Below are 20,395 nucleotides of genomic sequence, written 5' to 3' on the forward strand. Positions count from 1 at the left end.
ATTCAAGAAAGTTAACAAACAATATATGATTTTGATATAGTTTGATATAAATGGTAATTTTGATCAAATTTATGTATTCCACTGTCTAGAATTATTCAAGAAAGTTAACAAACAACAGGCGCCAATGTATCTGTTAGTAACAGAACATCCGTACATCTATTTCTGTATTACATGTGGATTTTCCGAAAAAAGTGTACCTGAGGTCGTGGAATTTTAGACTCGTATTTGTTGTCAACAACAAGACTATTAATTTTATTTAAACAAGTTGATACTAATCTAATATCGAAGCAAAACATGAGTGTAGGAATCAGTGGCTGACGCTACGAAAACATTGAGCTAGACACTATTTCGATTTCATGAATTTTCTCTCTGTTCCCCTTCCGAAAATTTTTCGTATTAGAAAAGTTGTCCGACTTGACATGAACAACTGAATAAACGAAGTCTCACGAGGGAGGTAATCACCAGTGGCGACGCGTGACTTTTTCTAAAAGGTCATATGTTGCCCTAAAGCCACATCCATAGGAATTTTATCCATCCTTTGGATTTTACGATGTTTACATTTATATGAGACTCTAAGTCTATTTTTAAAAGGTTTCAACCTTTGTATTTCTTTGTGTTTCTATGTTTGTAGCACTATAGGGGCTTTTTAAACTAATATACCTTTTACCAGGACAAAATTTTTTTATTAAATTTTACTTTTTCTAAAGTGTTACCAAAACCAGATGCAAAAAATCTTATTTAAAAAAATGAAGATATGGCTAAACATATACCTATATAGCTTCAATAGAGCTTGACGATACGATACAATATCGATACTTTTTAAGTATTGAGTATTGTATTGGTTATGTTAATGAAGTATCGTATCGAGTATCGATATCGGCAATACTTTTTTATAAAAATATCGTATTGATATTGATTTCGATACGATATCGATACAATACTCGATAAAATATCGACATAAAAAGGATTATACATCTGAGCTGTGTAGGCTCTTTATGCCCACATTTGCATGCCTGGCAAATGGACATTATTCTAAAAATATTACGAATATTTCTTATAACTTATATGTATATTCTTATAAAGATTAAATATGGCTGAATGCTTCTTTAAAAGTCGACAATACTTGTTAATTCTGTATTGTTTAAAAACTACTTTTGAAAATATAGGGAAATCCACGGATATTCGAAATAAATCGCAATTCAGTATTTCGTGGGCATACTGAAAAAATCCACTAACTCCATTTTTTTCAATTTTCACATTTTAATACTATTCAATCCACAAACATCAATATGTTAACAGGAAAAACCGTATATCTCCAAATTCGTCCTCCACCGTGCTTAAATCGGTACATTCAATGACACAGAAAATCAACTAACTCCACTTTTTTTTTTTCATGAATAAAATAATGTTTTTTCAAATATCTTTATGTACATGTATGTGCACCCCACCTGTGGTTAACATCCTTCAAAATCATATCAAGGTACCAAAATTTGAACAGCCAGTGTACTCGATTTTTAAGAGGTAAGCCATAAGTATAATAATGTTTAAATGCGTTTTTCTCAAAACTTTACTTTTGTGAGTTAGTGGATTTTCCCAGTACGCCCACAATTTTTTAAAAATTATTTTTGCGTCATCATCACTCACTTCCATAATATTGCCACAAATGTCACATGATATAAACAGTGTAATCATAACAGTCATTTACTCACTCTCAAGAGTTTCAAGTTCAGGCACTAAAGTGTAAAATATTATAACAGCTGATGCTTGGGTTGCAGATCACTTATACTTTTATGTAATAAATAATTATGATCTAAATACCTATTCCACAAAATATAATCAAACAACTGTGGCGTTTTATTTTTTTTTTGTTCTCGATATAGATATTTTCAATAATATCGAGGCAAGCGTATCGATAATACAAGAGTATTGTATTGATTTCAGATAATGAGTATCTTATCGACATTAATATTGTTAGTGTATGTATTGTATCGGTATCGTATTGGTTTTCGATACGATATCAATACAATATCGATATTTTTATCGAATATCGTGAAACTCTAAGCTTCAATAATATCATTTTGTATATCACTTGAAACTCTCGAAAAATGTTTCTAGATGTTGGCAAATTTTTTGATCTTTTCTGGCAATTATCGTTAACAATTCCCTGTAATAGGGATGTTCATTAATTTTTAAATATAGTTAAATTCAATAGATTACAAGGTATATAAAAAAGTAACAATCATAAAACTGTTTAAAAATGTATATTTTTTAAGATAAATGAGTTCATAATGTTGGTTTTCTTGGAGGCTAGAAAAACGGTACCCTGCAGCGAGGCTACGGTCTGTGACGTCAGCAGTCGTAACGTCTTTGATCGATGACTAGTTTTGTATACTTATTTACTCAGTGTATTTGAATGTGCGCAGTTTTTTACGTATTTAATTATTAAAAATAAAGCCAAATAAGTGGTGTTTTGTTCCTGGGTGTGTAAATACATCAAAAAACAGTTCTGACAAGATTTTTATTACCGTTCCAGCCAATTTAAAACAGAAAAAGAAATGGTTTGTTGCAGCTAGAACTTAAAATAACTAACTTAAAGAACTAACTTAATAAAATAAACATTATAGAAGTTTTCCAGAGACTTTCGGCCCTTAGTAATAATGTAATTGTTCTTTCTGCATTTACATTTTTCAAAAATACTTATTATTAGTTTTCTCAGGATTCGAAAAAAATGAATGAATTTAAATAGCATTGGACCAAGATTTTGCACCTACCCCCTTAAAGAGTAAATGAAAAAGTTTCGGGACCTCAAATTTATACAGTAAAGTTTACATACAGTAAAAGTAAACCTTGAAATAACTACATGTGGATGTAGGTATGACTTTATATTATATTAAAATCATTAATAATTTAGTGAAAAGATTGGTTGAAATGAAAATGTATAATACCCGAGTTCAAAAATATTTTTTACCTTGGAACAGTTGTCAACTCGAAATACGAAACAACCGAAATAAGATCTAGAGTTGAAAAGGACATAGCAACATTTAACAACATGCATGAGAAATATTTTCACCCATTGCGACATAATATCTCTCCCACTAAAAATGCGGCTGCTAAAATGTTATTATTTCCGGTCTTGCTATATGGCGCAGAGGCCTGGACAATAATGGAAACATTAATGAAAAAGCTAGAGGCATTCGAGATGTGGGTGTACCCACGTATCCTCAATATCCTAGGCGACCCACACCAACGTACAGGTATTGCGTCGAATGGGAAAACAAAAAGAAATCTCTTTTACAATTAAGAAACGAAATCTTAAATATTTCGGTCATATCATGAGGCATGATAAATATCGTATACTCCAACTGATAACGCAAGGTAAAATAGAGAGCAAACGCGGACCCGGAAGAAAAGACACTCATGACTTAAAAACTTACGCCAATGATTTGGACAAAAATCGATTGAGTTATTCAGAAACGCCTCAAATGAAATTAAAATTGCCATGATGATAGCCAACGTCCACAACGGACAAGGCACATGAAGAAGAATAAAAATATTTTTAATACACCTAACCAAGGTAAAGTAATAACGAGCCAATGTATGTATACAATATGCATGCGTACAATGCATGCATACAACTTTCTCTATTTTTTTTTGTGGAGTATTAAGCATTTATTTTTTTAGCTTAAAGAAGACATGGAAAATTATATGGAATATACACTCAGTAAAGCTGTGGTAGATTTATTTTTTCACAAGATGCCAATAAATCATACACCATTGTTACATCTACACTACAGTCGGTAGTTTATACGAATCGGCTTTCTGAAAACCTTCTTCCATTTTATTTGTTTATTTGAACTAATCATTTTTATTGAACTAAACAAATTCACTATAAAACGACACTTTAACCCTGATAAAACAAGAAGAGAACAAAATAAAATGACCTGAAACGTCAAACAGGTAAACAGTAACACTATGAGAATGGCGCGCGCTTGGGGTATGCAACTAGTGACGTCAGGCCAATAGAGAAGCGTTCTTGAAATTTAAAATAATGCTAGATTTCTAATAAAGATTTTTTATAGAAAGGCTTTTTCAATTTTGTTGAAATTTTGGAAAATTATTCCTAGGGTGTTTCTTAATCGTTTTACATGTTTGAAATGACTTTTTAATTTTTTGTGAACATCCCTATTGCCTCGATTGTCAGATTCGTCGCCCTCAAAATGACCACGAAACGTTAATTCTTGTTTGGCCAAAAAACATACTGTATCTATTATAAGTGTGCTAAGGATATACCTGTCTATTTTTTTAACAAACTCATTATGTTTAGCAATATTTGCTTTAAAAGCTTGGTTAACAGAACTTTCGATTCTTGTTTTGCCAAACTGAATCAAATTGGGTATACATCTTACATGTAGGTAACGGAGAAATTTCATGTCTCCTTTTTAAAACTCTAAAACTATTTAAATCGTGAACCTGGTCCACCCATTTTTCTGTAGAAACCAGAAGACATGGCCAACAATACAGTCTATTTTTCTTGCAACCACATAACCAAGGATTTTCACTATACCAACTAAATTTAAAATTTGGAACTACTTTTTTTGATTATTTTTTTAAATTGTTTAAAATAGGTCTTTCATTTTCAATAATCTCATTTTTTTCTTCAAAATTATACAAGGAGAATTACTTTTCAAGTAGCTGATCGATTACGCAGCGACACTCATCCATGGTTAACTGCAAGCACACTTTTTATAGGTACTGTAACCAAATTTAAATCTGGTAACAGGGCTACTGATATACACAGGGCGCTTATGCCGTCGCTTCTTCAAAATTGTCAGACGCTAACCGGTCCCGAGCGACAGCGATTGTGACCACAAATGAAACTGGTAAATCTATCTATCTAATCAGCCCTAATCATCCATCCTTGGATATAGGCCTCCTCTTCCTTCTTCCATGCCTCTCTATCTTGGGCAATTTGCATCCATTTTGACCCAGTGTGCTTCTTCAGGTCATCTGACCATCGCATTTGTGGCCTTCCCCTTTTTCGTTTGTGGTTCCACGGTCTCCAATGTATAATCGTCTTAGTCCATCTTTCATCCTTCTGCCGTAGGGTGTGTCCGGTGAACTTCCATTTAAGCTTTGCTACTTGGGTTGAGACATCTTTCACTTTTGTTTTGTTACGGATCCATTCGTTTCTTTTCCTGTCTGATAGTTTAATCTTCAGCATTTGTCTTTCCATGGATCTTTCTGTCTTTGCTATTTTTTCCATATATTTTTTTGTAAACGTCCATGTCTGAGAGCCATATATTAGAACAGGGAGTATACATTGATTGAAGACTCTTGTTTTTAGATATTGCGGGTATTTTCTGTTCTTTAGAATATAAAACAGTTTTCCGAATGATGCCCAGGCCAATCTTATTTTTCTCTTTATTTCTTCGGTCTGATTTTCTTTATTTAATCTAGTGATTTGTCCTAGATATATATACTCGTTTACTTGTTCTATTCTTGTTTGTGCCACTGTATTTATTAGTTCTTCTTGTTGATTGGTCATGGTATTTGTTTTACTGTAATTCATCTTCAGTCCTATCTTTGTCGATTCTCTATCTAGTTCTTCCATCATTCTTTGTAGTCCCTCACTTCTTTCTGTTATTAATACAATATTATCAGCATATCGTAAGTGATTCAGATATTGCCCGTTTATGTTTATACCCAAGCCATACTTGTGTAGTTGTTTGAACACATCTTCTAGCGCTTGGTTAAATAGCTTGGGCGAGATGGTATCTCCTTGTCTTACTCCTAGGTTTATTTTAATAGGCTCCGTTTGGAGCTGAGTTGAATTAGGTACCATTAACACATACTATAATAATATATTTCTATTGGTAAAAATATAGGTAAATGGAATAATTATTCATCGTCATAAAATATTTATTTGCAAGATTTTTAACTGTTACCAATAGTAACAGTGGTTACTTGGACTCTTTGCCAGTGGTAATCACGATTTTTTTAAGTGTGGATTGAAGACCTACCTGTGGAATATGTGCAAGAATATAAAATATTATGATATAAGCAAGAAAAGACCAAAATGGGTAAACAATCCCTTAGTTATACACTTACTGGTATTACAAAAAGAAATATAAATAATTTGTTACTGCAATGTGTTCTTTTAACATTTTATGTAACTAGTACTATAAGAACTTTAACATTTTCTTAAGTGTTTAAATACATAATTGAACCAATTTTTCAGCATAGTTTCCTGGCAATTAAATAATTTTCCTTTTAATCCCAAGTAGCACATCCTTTGACATTAGTCTTTCAAATTAATAACGAGGGTTTTGTTTTTTTTTGTTTTAATACGGTTGTGATTATATAGAATTCGGTAGTTGCAGCCTTTCCTGCTAAGGATATTTTGTTTTGGATGTCTTTGCTCCTATGGATTTGAATAGATCCAATTATTTAAGTAACCATTCATCATTCAATCTTCGCGTGTCCACTGCTGGACATGGATCTCCCTCATAATTTTCCATCTATTTCGATCTTGTGCCTCTTGCATCCAATTCCTATGACAACGTTTTAGATCATCAGTCTAACGTTTTGGTGGACAACCTATGCTTCGGTAGGCATCACCTTTTGATCTCCATTCCAGTATCTGCTTTGTCCATCTGTTATCTGTCATTTGAGTGAGCTACGTGACCTGGCCAAATCCATGTCAATGTTGCTATCCTCTTTAGTGCATCAACCACTACTAATCTTTGTCGAAGCTGGCGGTTTGGGATCTTGTCTGGTAATGAAACGTCCAATATAGCAAGCATAGCACGCCCTCCATCGCTTTGAGGCACACAGATATTTTGCACTGTTCTCCTTGTCATGGTCAACGTTTCCGCTCCGTTAGTCAACACTGGCAAAACACACTGACTAAAGGTTTTTCTTTTAAGGCATATTTGTCTGTCAGACGATTTGAAAATATGGTTCAACTTGCCGAAGGCTTCCCAAGTCAGTCTAATACCACGGAGAAGCTCAACAGTTTGGTTATGTTTTCATATGCGAATCTCATGACCTAGGTATTTATAGACCATTACCTGATCTACGGAAAGACGCAAAGCAGACAAGTTATGTAGAAAGAAAAAGAGAGCCTATGAAAATAGACAAATAGAAAAAATGGAAGAAAACTTTCAAAAACAACGGAATTAGAGGGGCTTACGAATACCTAAAAATTATAAGAAGTGAGTATAAACCTCAAACAACTCTATGTAAAGATGAAAGTGGGCAAATAATCAGTGACCAAGAGAAAGTCACAGAAACCTGGAAGCATTATTTTCAGACCCTACTTGGAACACAAGTAGACATGGAAGATGAAATGGGTATGAACTACGTAGAAGAGAATAAAGTAGATAATGGAGTAGAAGCTCCAACTATAGAGGAAGTTCTCGAAGCTATTAAGGCCCCGAAAAACAATAAAGCTCCGGGAGATGACGAAATACCAGCAGAACTGTATAAGGTAGGTGGCGACCACCTAGCATGTCACATCCACGCACTCATCCAAGACATATGGCAACAAGAGAAAATACGCGACGACTGGAAGAAAAGTATAGTATGCCCGATCTATAAAAAAGGAGACAAACTCCAATGCAAAAACTACGGTGGAATGTGGAATCTCTCTATTATGTACAGCATATAAAGTCCTCACTTATATTATAAACCAGCGGCTCCAACCGCTAGCAGAATATATTATTGGAGAGTATCAAATATTTACAGCCAAACGGATCTTGAGCAAATCATGGGAACACGATATTAATATTCACAACGTGTTTGTAGACTTCAAACAAGCATACGACTCAGTCAAAACGAACAAACTATACTATATTGTTATGATCTGCTTCTTATTAATTTTATATTAATTATTATTTATTTGATTAATTATTTAATTGTCGCAAATCATACATAAAAATTGAATAAAAAATCTCAGGGTGCCTTTTTATACTATTAAAAAAAATCCAAATTATCTCACGTTATACTTATCTTCTCTCGTGGGTTCAGTATCTCTTAGTTGATCCTAATCGGGATAAAATAGGGAAAAGAAATAAAGCAAAATATTAAAATAAAAATACAGAATTGTCTTTTATTTATCAAAATCAATACTCTGAAATCTATCGAATCTAAAAACCTGTGGACACAGATATCCGAATGAAATTTTTACCACTTAAATTTATTATAGTCAAAAAAAAAACAATTTATCGGTTTGTTCCCGATGACTTTGGTAAAACAAACTAAACAAAACAAATTTATGTATTCGCAAGATTACCTATATTTACTATTTACTTTTTGAAATCTTGGAATTTTAATTCATATGCTTTTTACTCAAAAATTTTGTTTCCGAACATAAAAATCTCTTTCACATAAATTGACTGACCTTTTGCTTCACTCACTCTGATGTCTTCTTGTGACCCAAAACAGCTCTCCCTCGTTGACTATGTTAAAGGCTACTTATCAAAGCCCTCTCCGTTCTCCAGCTTCAAAACTATCAGCATATCAGCACCAATTCTCCAACAAGCCGGGCTTCTTTTGGCACGTACTCGATTCAAACAAAACTCCAAAAATTCTCTGCTCTCCTTCTCACAATAATACAGAATCAAAGAGGTATTTCGTCTCAATTTGATCTGTCTCTCGTTCCACTTTTCTACACTATTCTCCACTATCAAACAACCACTGGTATTTGCTAACTACTTATCCACCAACACGTCGAACTGCTCCTCAGAGATGCCAAAAACATAATGACTTCTTTTTCAAACTCTCTCAATCATCCAATCCAACTTTTCCCCTTCCACATTGCCAAACATCAGAAACCTCGACTTTTCCATTCGACAAACAAAACAGTCATTTTCAAAATTATTCCGACAATCCTAATTACTTTCGAAGAAACTCTACAACATATACTCGTGTTGAAATAAAGATATTAAAATTCCAACTTTCTTTTCAATTATCAATTTCGAGAAATTTATAATTACCTATACCCTAAACAATCTTTTTCCATTTTAAATCTAAATACATCGTTATTTTCACTTTAATTATTCACAAAAGTCTTTAATGGTTCATCGGAAAGCTCATTAAAAGAGAATTCTACTTACATCCAAACTACATTCTAAGAAATATCTACAGCTCAATACACAGGATGTATCAAATTTATGTGCCCGCGTTATTTAAAAAAAAATTTAATTTAATTTTTATTTTGCTTTTGATTGATAAAATTGAAAACAATAATATATTGGCTGAATTGGCAATACCACATAAGCTAATAAGACTCATTAAAGCCACAATGGATGAAACGCAGACATGTGTACGAATACAAAACCACCGGACAGACTTTTTCAAAATTTCGCAGGGACTAAAGCAGGGAGATGGGCTGGCCCCAACATTGTTTATTAACCTGGTACTGGAGTATGCGGTTAGACAAATGCAAACTGGACGAGGAAACCTACTGACCAACAGAACGGTTCAACTGGCCGCTTATGCCGATGCCTCACTTATATTATAAACCAGCGGCTCCAACCGCTAGCAGAATATATTATTGGAGAGTATCAAATAATTACAGCCAAACGGATCTTGAACAAATCATGGGAACACGATATTGATATTCACAACGTGTTTGTAGCCTTCAAACAGGCATACAACTCAGTCAAAACGAACAAACTATACTATATATTGGCTGAATTGGCAATACCACACAAGCTAATAAGACTCATTAAAGCCACAATGGATGAAACGCAGACATGTGTACGAATACAAAACCACCGGACAGACTTTTTCAAAATTTCGCAGGGACTAAAGCAGGGAGATGGGCTGGCTCCAACATTGTTTAACCTGGTACTGGAGTATGCGGTTAGACAAATGCAAACTGGACGAGGAAACCTACTGACCAACAGAACGGTTCAACTGGCCGCTTATGCCGATGATAATAATATTATGAGTAGAACATCAACAGGAGCACAGGAAACATACGCAGAGTTAAAAACACAAACAAAAAGGCTAGGTCTGGAAAATAACGCAGAAAAAACAAAAATAATGACTCAGACGAGAAGAAATATAGTCCCACAAAACATTATACATGAAGATGACATTGAAACTGTTGGAAAGTTTACATACCTGGGAGTAGAAATATATGCCGACGGATCAGAAGATGGGGAAATACGGAAGAGAATAACGCAGGCAAACAGAGCTTATTTTGCCCTCTCCCATATATTTCGGTTTAAAAGTGTCCACCGAAATACAAAGATGAGAATCTATAAAACTTTAATTCGACCAATAACATGCTACGGCAGTGAAGCCTGGGTCCTGAAAGAAACATCCGAAAACAAACTCGACACATTCGAAAGGAAAGCATTAAGGAGAATACAAGGACCTGTGAGGGAAAACGGAATCTTCAGAAGTCGATACAACAACGAAGTTTATCAACTTTATAAGGAAGCACCCCTGTCAGACTTCATTAGAATACAAAGATTGCAATGGGCCGGACATGCGATAAGAATGGGAGAGGATAGGCTACCAAAAAGAGCACTGAATGCTAGAATGCAGGGAAAGAGACCGGTTGGAAAGCCAAGAAAGCGCAAGCGCCAAGAAGACACAGTAAACAGCGACGCACAAGCCCTTTTAGGAGCCCGTGTATGGAGAAAAGGAGCCACAGACAAGCAAGGGTGGAGGCAAAAAATAAAGGAGGCCAAGGCTCAATTTGGGCTGTAGTGCCGTAGAAGAAGAAAAACACCTGATCTACGGATCCTGTTCCTTCGGTGACTACAAGATTTGTCATCATCTGGGTTTTGGATACTCGTATATTTCTTTTCAATCCCCCTTCCAGAGAGGAAAGGTAGAGCTTATTTAAAAGTTCTTTGGCCTCATCTATCCTATCAGCTATTAGTACAATATCATCTGCAAACCTCAGATGGATAAGCTTTTCTTCGTTTATATTTATGCTCGTGTCGGTCAGTTTTGCCCTTTTACATATACATTCCAAAAACGTAGTGAACCGTTTCGACGATATGGTGTCTCCCTGAAGTATTCCACGTTGTATCGGGAATTTCTGGATTTGACAATCACCCACTCTAACACTGGCTGTTGGGTTTTGGTGTATGTGTTTAATTTTATTATTTATATACCGATATTTAATTCGGCATTCTGTCAAGGCTTCCAACATTTTTTGTTGATAAATGGTGTCAAAGCCCTTTTCGTAGTTCAGAAATATTGAAGTTAGTGGTTTATTATATCCAGTACATTTTTTCATAAGATTTTTTATTACCAGTAGGTGCTCGTTTGTTCCGTAGAATTTTCTAAAGCCCGCCTGTAACCATTAGTCTTTCAAATATTTGCAATATCTAATATAGAATGGAATGGAATAAAACAAAACCTAATTGATATGGTTAATCATTCGTTAAAACATAATTAATATTTTCTCTATCAAAATCTTCCACCAAATAATGAATAATGAATGAACCACTTTAATAATGAATTAATAATAGTTATAGAACGGTTATAGTATATTTTACTGACAATTTTTATATTATGGAATTATTTTTCATAATCGATCGGAATAAAACTAATTTAATTTGATTCTTGATTTTAAACCTAAGGTGAAGACTTAATTTTATTTTCCGTAGAGTGTAAAAACAGTTTGCCCCCACATAGCGCACCCTGGATAAGCTAAAGGAACTAGCAAATATGTACTGCGGTTAAGAGAATCTTGGCATCTCCTGACCATAGATATTACAGAGCATATGTAGAGAATACCAGAAAGCAAATGAATAACAAAAGAAACGGATCTCCTTCAGGACAGAACGACTAGTAAAATCCTACTCGTAATCCAGGTCTTTAACGTTAAAGAGAGAAATGTATTTCTTCAGACAAGACAAAGAAAAAATTTAAAAGAAATCCTGGTGTAAAATTTTCAAACTTAAAAGACAATTCCAGCTAATGTTGTAAACAAATTACTTATTTATTAAAACAATTGAAAACCACTAATTTAGTTATGTATTTATTTAGTTTAGTCATTTGTTTAGGTTATAAAAATCTGTAATTTATGCAAGCATGAAATATATTTTGTACGCAGGAAATAGATATGTTGCTATCTGGGTACATTCATCGAAACCAACATGTTGGAAAAGCCCTTGGTTTACCTGTGTATGCAACCGTTAAAAAATTCCGTTATAGTTCTTACAGTACTAGTTACATACGTTAAAAGAATACATTGCAGTAACAAATTATATTTCTTTTTGTGGGCACTTTAAACTTTTGTTGTTTTGAAAAAAAAAAATAGTTAGAAAAAACAACAAATGTTGCCAAACTTAATAAGAGCTTCGCAGGCCACACTACGAGATAAAAAGACCAACGTTGGAATCCAAATATACAACATTGGAGACCTTACCAAAGTAAACGACCGAGAGGAAGACCACAGATGAGTTCTCTTTCTCTCTCTCTTGTCGTTTCCCCATTACTGAGGATCGTGATTTCTTCCAATATTCCTAACAATGTTTCTCAATTGGTCTCTATCTTCAGCTGCTCTAAGAGCTTCGCAGAATGAGTTTCCAGCTGAATTATTTATTTGGTCGGACCATCTAGTTGGTGACCGCCCTCTTGATCTTCTCCCCGGAACGTTTCCAGAAACAACTAATGTCTCCAAACTGTCGTCACCTTTGCGAACCACGTGACCAAAGAATTGCAGAATTCGTTGCAGACATATTGTGGACAGCCTTTTTTTAATCTTGAGTTGGTTTAGAATGGAAACGTTTGTCCTATGAGCTGTCCAAGGTATGCGCAGCATTCTTCTCCGAAGAGTCCAAGTCTCTGCTCCGTATAGAAATATTGAGAATACAAGGGCATTCACCAGTCTCATCTTGATATTTTGAGAGATATACCTGTCTTTCCAAACTTTAGTTAGGCGACTCATCGCATTTTTTGCCATACCAATACGTCTCCGAACTTCTGCTTCACAGTTACCATCTTTAGTTATACTAGACCCGAGATAGACAAAGGTGTTTACTATCTGGTATTCTTGTAACGTGTTAGTCAGTTGAATAGTGTCGAATCTGTCGATCCCCATTATTTTTGTCTTAGCTTTATTGATTTTTAGACCAACTTTATTGCTTTCGTACTCAACTCTTCGCAGGAGATCAAACATTTCTTCATCATTTGCTGCTATAAGTGTAGTGTCATCAGCAAATCTTAAATTGGAGATTTTCCTACCAGCTACTGTTACTCCACCGGCCCATCCTTCTAAAATCACCCTCATGACATGTTCACCATAAATGTTAAATAAGTCAGGTGACAACACGCATCCTTGTCTAACACCTCTCTCGGTCTTGAATTGGTTTGAGAACTTTTGCTCTAGTCATACTGTCGCTATATTGGACTGGTAAAGATTTTTAATAAGTGTCACCAGGTGCAATGGTGCGCCCATTTCTATTAAAATTGACCACATATTTATCCAGCTTACACAATCAAATGCTTTTTGGTAGTCAACGAGGCATATAATCATAGGTACTTGAAATTTTCTAGAATTTTCAAGGAGTTGCCTCTGGTTCAGGATTTATTCCCTTGTAGCTTTACCCTTTACAAACCCCGCTTGTTCCTGAAATATTTGGTAATGTAGATAGGTTTTTAATATGTTTTTGATCATGTGTAGCAAGATTTTACTAGCATGTATTATTAGTGACAGTGTGCGGTAGTTTTCACATCTGGTAGTAGTTCATTTTTTGTGTAGCGGGATATAAATTGAGGTACACCAATCAGATGACCTTTTCCTGAATTCCAAACAGCGACACAGATAGAATGGATGATATGTAATCCTTTGTCACCTAGTAACTGTAGTATTTCACATGGTATTGAATCGATGCCTGGGGATTTATTTCTCTTTAGTGATTTAATTGCATCTTTGACTTCAGCGAGTAAGACCGTAGGTTCTCTAGGATGCTCAGAGGGCCACTGATTTTCTGCTGATACCTCGTTATTTTTATATAGCTCGCCACAGTAGTTTCGCCATGTTTCCAATATTTCGTCAGTATCGTTCTTTAGATTACCTTCCTTAACTATTACAGACTACGTTTGAGGTTTAAATTCTCTGGCAAGGAGCTTGATCTTCTGGAATAAATTCCTCGGTTCATTTCGACAGCCATGTTCCTCTATCTTCTCTGCATATTTGAGAGATATAATCAGCTTTGTCTTTGCGGCACTGTTTCTGATTTCTTTCGATAACGCTCTGTATTCACCGTTTGTTCCGTATCTAGTTTTATGTTCTTTTCTGCGTTGAATCACAGTCCACGTATTATCGGATATCCATGGCTTACGGCCAGTGAAAACCGCCGCCTCACAGTCTTTTGCAGCCTCGATTACCTTATCTTTGAGATAGATCCAATTGTTCTCAGGGTCACTATCTACTTGGTCTAAAGAAAGAGCTTCTTCTAGGTTTTGTTGGAAGTCACTGATTTTTGATGGATTTAGAGACATGACTTTTCTCTGGGGTCTTCTTTTGGGGACTTTAAAACGAAGTCGAATGTTTAATACCAGGAGTTGATGATCGCTTCCACAGTCTGCTTCCACAGTCACACAGATGAGTTGGGTTGATGATATTAAAAGAGTTCTTGGAACAAATTGGAAATATGTTGTAGAATAAAACAATACAACAGTACTTTAAAACAAGATTGTTTGACCAGTGCCTACTCCCAATTCTAACATACGCATGCCAAAAATGGACCTTAATCAAAGCAAACATGGATAAAATAATGAAGACACGAAGAGCCATGGACAGAGCAATGTTAGGAATAAAATTAACAGACATGAAGCAAAACATCTGGGTAAGAAATAAAACAAAAGTCAAAGACGCAAGACAACATATAGCCAGGCTAAAATGAAGCTTCGAAGGTCATAACGCCAGACAAACGGACAATAGGTGGAATACCACGATACAAAAATGGTGACCATGGACAGGAAAGAGAGCAAGAAGACGACCCCAGATGAGATGAGGAGATGACATAAGAAAGATAGGAAGAACACACTGGAAACAGAAAGCACAAAACATAAGAGAATGGAGGAAACTGGGGGAAGCCTATTTTCAAAATTGGACGAATTAAAGGGCAAAAGAAGAAGAAGAAAGAAGAAATTAAAAACTAAAATAAAGAAGAAGTGTAGAACTTTCCATAAAAAATTTGTCGACGGTTGAAAGGTAAAAGGTTGTAACCAACAACTTTTTTCAGGAAGTAGAAAAAACGCGCCATTTAAGTAATTTTATGAGGAATTAACCTAAGAATTGAATAATTGAATAATTGAAATTGACCTAATTGAAGAAGGGGGTATGTAACATTTTCTAAAATTTTGAGTTTCTTAGTGAATGAAGGTGGTATGTAACTTCACTATCATGTAACACTAATACTGTACCTCTAAAAAGCTTAATAAGAGATATTCTAGTGGATGAAGGTAGTATGTAACATGTAATAGCTATTTGTATAACAAGGGAGGAAAGTGCTACTTTTCCTCCTGAGAATGAAGTTTACTGCCCGACGCGTAGCGGAGGGCAGTAATCATTCAAGGGAGGAAAAGGCACTTTACTCCCATGTTATACATATGGTTTTTCCACCTTCCTCAAATTAATAATAAGTCATTTTTCATTTTTACTTTATTTATGTAACTAACCAACAAAATTTATTACAACTAAAACTAACAAGTAGGTACAATACAACTGTCAACTGTCAAATATAAGTCAAATTTTTGTAAACATTGTTAAATCAAAATAACAATTTACTGTGTTTTACCATTCGGCAAAATACAGGGTGTTTTATAAATAAACGTTAAAATGTATAGATACTTACCTAATAGAAAATAGATATTGTACAGGGCGTCAATAAGTTATATTTCATGAATGAAATACCATGACGTCACTTTTACTTTTCCTCCCTAGGGAGGAAAAGTAGAACTTTGCTCCCTACAATCAGGTCCAGAAAAGTATACTTTCGGTAGAGGTAGGTGGAAAAATACTTTTCTTGAATGGAAGAAGGGGGTATGAAACATTTTTCGTCTTTTTCAGGTTTAAATTGTTTATAACTCGAAAACTATTAATTTGGAGAAAAATTACAAAAGAACTTTTGTTCCAATGATCAAAAGAACCTAAAATAATGTACCCGGGTTGAAAAAATTGATTTTTTTAATTTGTTTAATTTTTTTTTAATAAATGTCACTAAATAACTTTAAAATCATGGCATCTAGGTATAGGAAATATAACACGAAAAATAATCAGCATTTCTTAAGGACTTCAAAACGCAAAAATATACAGGGTATTCCATTTGAAATAAGAAAATTCACTAGATTTTCAGAAAAACGAAAGTTCTGACAACAACGTAATTGACACTATTGTATCGGCCGCATTAGTAAACCCTTTGTCACCAAAATCTATAAACAATCGTGCAAGCCGTTTCCGAGATAATTGGGCCAGGTCGAAGAAGACCGTCATGGCTTAGATACCTGTGAGAATGGCTTAACAGATCCTCTGCAACCCTTTACCGAGCTGTCATCAACAAAATTACCTACTATAGCCAATTTGATAGCCAACGCTCAATAATCGAGCACGGCACATGAAGAAGAAAATTATTTTGTGTTCAATTATATAAATTTTTGTAAAACTGATTATAGAGTATTAGTTCATGCCACATACCCCCTTCATCCATTCAGATAAAGGATAGTTAAACAAATTAAAATTAACGGAAGAAGGCACAGTTTTTATTTATTTTTAGAAAAAATACTAAAAATAAAAACAAATTATCAGTAGTAATTGCACAAGAGCTCTAAAATTATTGAATTTTTCCCGAGTGACATTTTGACAGTTTTAATTTCACGAGCCAAAGGCAAGTGAAATTATGTCAAAGTGTCACGAAGGCAAAAATTCTATATTAATTTTAGAGATCGAGTGAAATTTGTTGCGATTATTTCATGAATAAAACTGTTCAAAACCAAAATTTTATCGTAATTTATTTAGGTAAGTACAAACTAGTACAATTAAACAAACAGTTGTTATAAATATTAATTTGACGGTTGAAAGTCATCACTTTTATAATTTTTAAAACATTAATTGTCATTAATGTCACTGAATGTATTTTTTCGTAGCAACGAAGGGAATCTGACGTAATATACTTGACGACGGGAAATTATCAAAAATTATCGATTTAATTTAGATTTCTGTAGCTTTCTATTGGTCAGTTTAATTTTTTCATTAATTTGTAGATGAAAAATATTAGGTTAGTTCCTCATAAAATTACTTAAATGGAACGTTTTTTCTACTTCCTGAAAAAACTTGATTTGTGGATTACAACCTTTTACCTTTCAACCGTCGATGTAGTAAAGTTTGCTGTCGAAATAGGTACAAAATGACTAAACACTAAAGTAAGGAATAAAAAGATATTATATACTAGTAAAAGGAAGACAGCAGATAAATGGCACTAAAACCAATAAAGTAATGACAGAAGATGCCATCAGATCAGATGCCATCAGAGTAAAACGGAGAAAATGGAATAGTATTATATAGTCCCTTAGCATTAAAATAAAACTACAAATTAATCCTATAACGTATTCTTTAAACATGTAACTAGTACAATCATAAATACAGAATTTCCTAATTGTTATATGCATATTTTTTTTGGATATTCCATTTATCTCCAAGCTGTAATTAAAATTACAAACAAGTAAATAGAGTAAACAAAGAATAACATGCAGCAGACTACCCAGTGACAGAACAATACAACTATATAAAAAAAATAGTTTTTAGAATTATATAAATTTTAATTAAAAAAAAAATAAAGAGCCTTTTTTTATTAAAGCCTGGTTCTAATAGAAGGTGGAGCAAAAGTAATCACTCTATTGGAAAACTGTATAACTATTGCAAATGTCACCAAATGTCAATTCGGTTCTTCTCAGGAACCAATTTCTCTCTCATACATCTCCATAGCTATTGTCTATAAACTGTGTCTTACGCCATGTCAAGATCCATAAATACCAAATTTAGCGTCTTTTGCAACCATTTGCCAAAAAATATCAACCCCTTCCTCTTAGAAAGTTCCAAAAATGTTATTCTACATCCCACCAGACTGAAAACAAGTCTGGTAGGATGTAGAATAACATTTTTGGATGTTGTTCTATGTGCTATTAGATTGAAACCTTAGTTTTTAGAAAGATAAAACTTTTTACTACTCATAATGGAAGGAAGAAGAGGTCCAGGAAGAAGAAAATGCTCCTGGCTGAAGAACGTAAGAGACTGGATAAGCATGGACACACATTCGACAAAACCGCTGAAGAAGAAGAAGAGTAACTATTGTGTAACCAGCATCTGATTAAATTATTATTGCCGTATTACTGGCTGGTGCCTGTTCTACTAATTCCTAGGTAGACACTACGCTATGGAAAGATCAATGTTAGGTATTACCACTAGAGATAAAGTACCAAACCTAAAAATAAGAAGAAGAACAGGAGAAATGGATACAGTTGAAACCATGGCTAAATGGGCTCGGGCCGGACATGTTTCCAGATTGACGGATGATAGATGGACTAGATAGATTCTGGAATGGCGACCAAGACAAGAGGCATATGGAAGCAGAGGACGAAAAACTGACTAGACGGACAGATGATATAAAAAGCATCACCACAAATTGAATGCAAGAAGCTCAAGATAGAAATAAGTGGAAAATTTTACAGGAGGCCTACATTCAGCAGTGGACAAATATAGGCTACTTGATGATAAAGACGATCTGGTGATTTGTAACGACACCATATTTTGTTTTTGTGCGTTTATGTATTTTTAGAATGTATGTCATATGAAATCAACATAGCTACAGCGGCAGGAAAGCGAGCTGTAGCTACTGCTCATGGAAGATTGTCTACACAGCTATATGAAGAGTTGGAAACGCCCGTTATAGCAACAGACCAGTCATCGAAGGACTTGCCTCATATATAGCAGATTAAGAGTGCCGATGGAAGAATGTTAAGAACCTATGTTAAAATAAAGCAAAGATGAATTGAGTACTCAATTCCTCTTTGTTAGTTAGTCAGACTTAGTTTTTTAATAGATTGGATTGAAAACTTAGTTTTTTGATAGCAGTTGCCGCTAGGGCATCCCTGCCATTTCGTTCGTTGCAATCCGTGACTGCACGCCGGGGTTTATCCTAGTTGGGTCAGAGAGAGCAGCATATGTGCCTCCTGATGAGAGACTAATAAGTTTCGAAACCGGTAGAGGTGCTTGCTGCACTCTCTGATTGAACTGGAATAATGATGCGGCTGTAGTTTCGTGTTACAACGAAATTGAAAATGGATATTCATTTTTGAGTTGTATCTTTCTCCTTTGTAAATAGGTCCTAGATAACTCGTCTTTCTGTTTTTTACAATATTTAGGAGTTCTCTCTCAGTCGCATTCTTCTCAGTACCTCGTTGTTGGTCACGTGCTCTGTCCAATAGATCTTCAGCATCCTTCGAAAAACCCACATCTCAAAGGTTTCTATACGCCTCATACTTGTAATTCGGAGAGACCATGTTTCTACTCCATATAGCAATATGGAATAAATGAATGTTTAAATTGATATCCGATATCCAACAATAAGGTACAGTTTATAAATAATTTTTTCATTCTTTGAAAAGCGGACCTAGCATACTTTATACGAACACGTACTTCGACCTAGTGATCTAGATCGTTTGTCATGCAGCAACCAAGGTACTGGAATATCTGGGAATATAAAATCCCGGCAATAGTATTATTCATAGATTTTAAAAAGGCGTACGACTCTGTCAAGAGAGAAAAATTGCGGAAGTTATGGAAGAATTCAAAATACCTACGAAGCTAAAGAAACTAATGACGGTGACAATGAAGCATACAACCTGCAACGTAAGAGTAAAAGAGGGAACCTCAAAAGATTTTGCAGTCAGATCAGGACTTAGGCAAGGAGACCCCTAGAAAAAATTATTAGGAATAGCAACTTAAATAGAAATGGGCACATATTGTACAAGAGTCTTCAATTAGTGGGATATGCAGATGATGTGTCAATTGTAGCGACAAGTGAAAAGATACTGAAAGAGATAACAGAAAGATTAATAAATGAAGCGGATAAGCTGGGCCTACAAATAAATCAAAAGAAAACCAAGGTTATGAAAATAGGAAGAGAACGGGGGGATGGGACAAAGTTCAAGGCAAGCACACAGTTAGGTGAGTTTGAGTTTGAGGAAATAGACGAATTTGTATATCTAGGATCAAGGATAACAAACAGGTGTGCAGAAATGAAAGAAATTGATGCCATATTGAGTAAAGCCAATCGATCTGCGGGAGCCATGAATTATTTACTAAGATCAAAGCAGCTGTCATGGAATGAAAAATTCAGGATTTATAAGACTATAATAA

Source organism: Diabrotica virgifera, chromosome 9, assembly GCF_917563875.1.
Source record: "Diabrotica virgifera virgifera chromosome 9, PGI_DIABVI_V3a".
Taxonomy (NCBI): Eukaryota; Metazoa; Arthropoda; class Insecta; order Coleoptera; family Chrysomelidae; genus Diabrotica; species Diabrotica virgifera.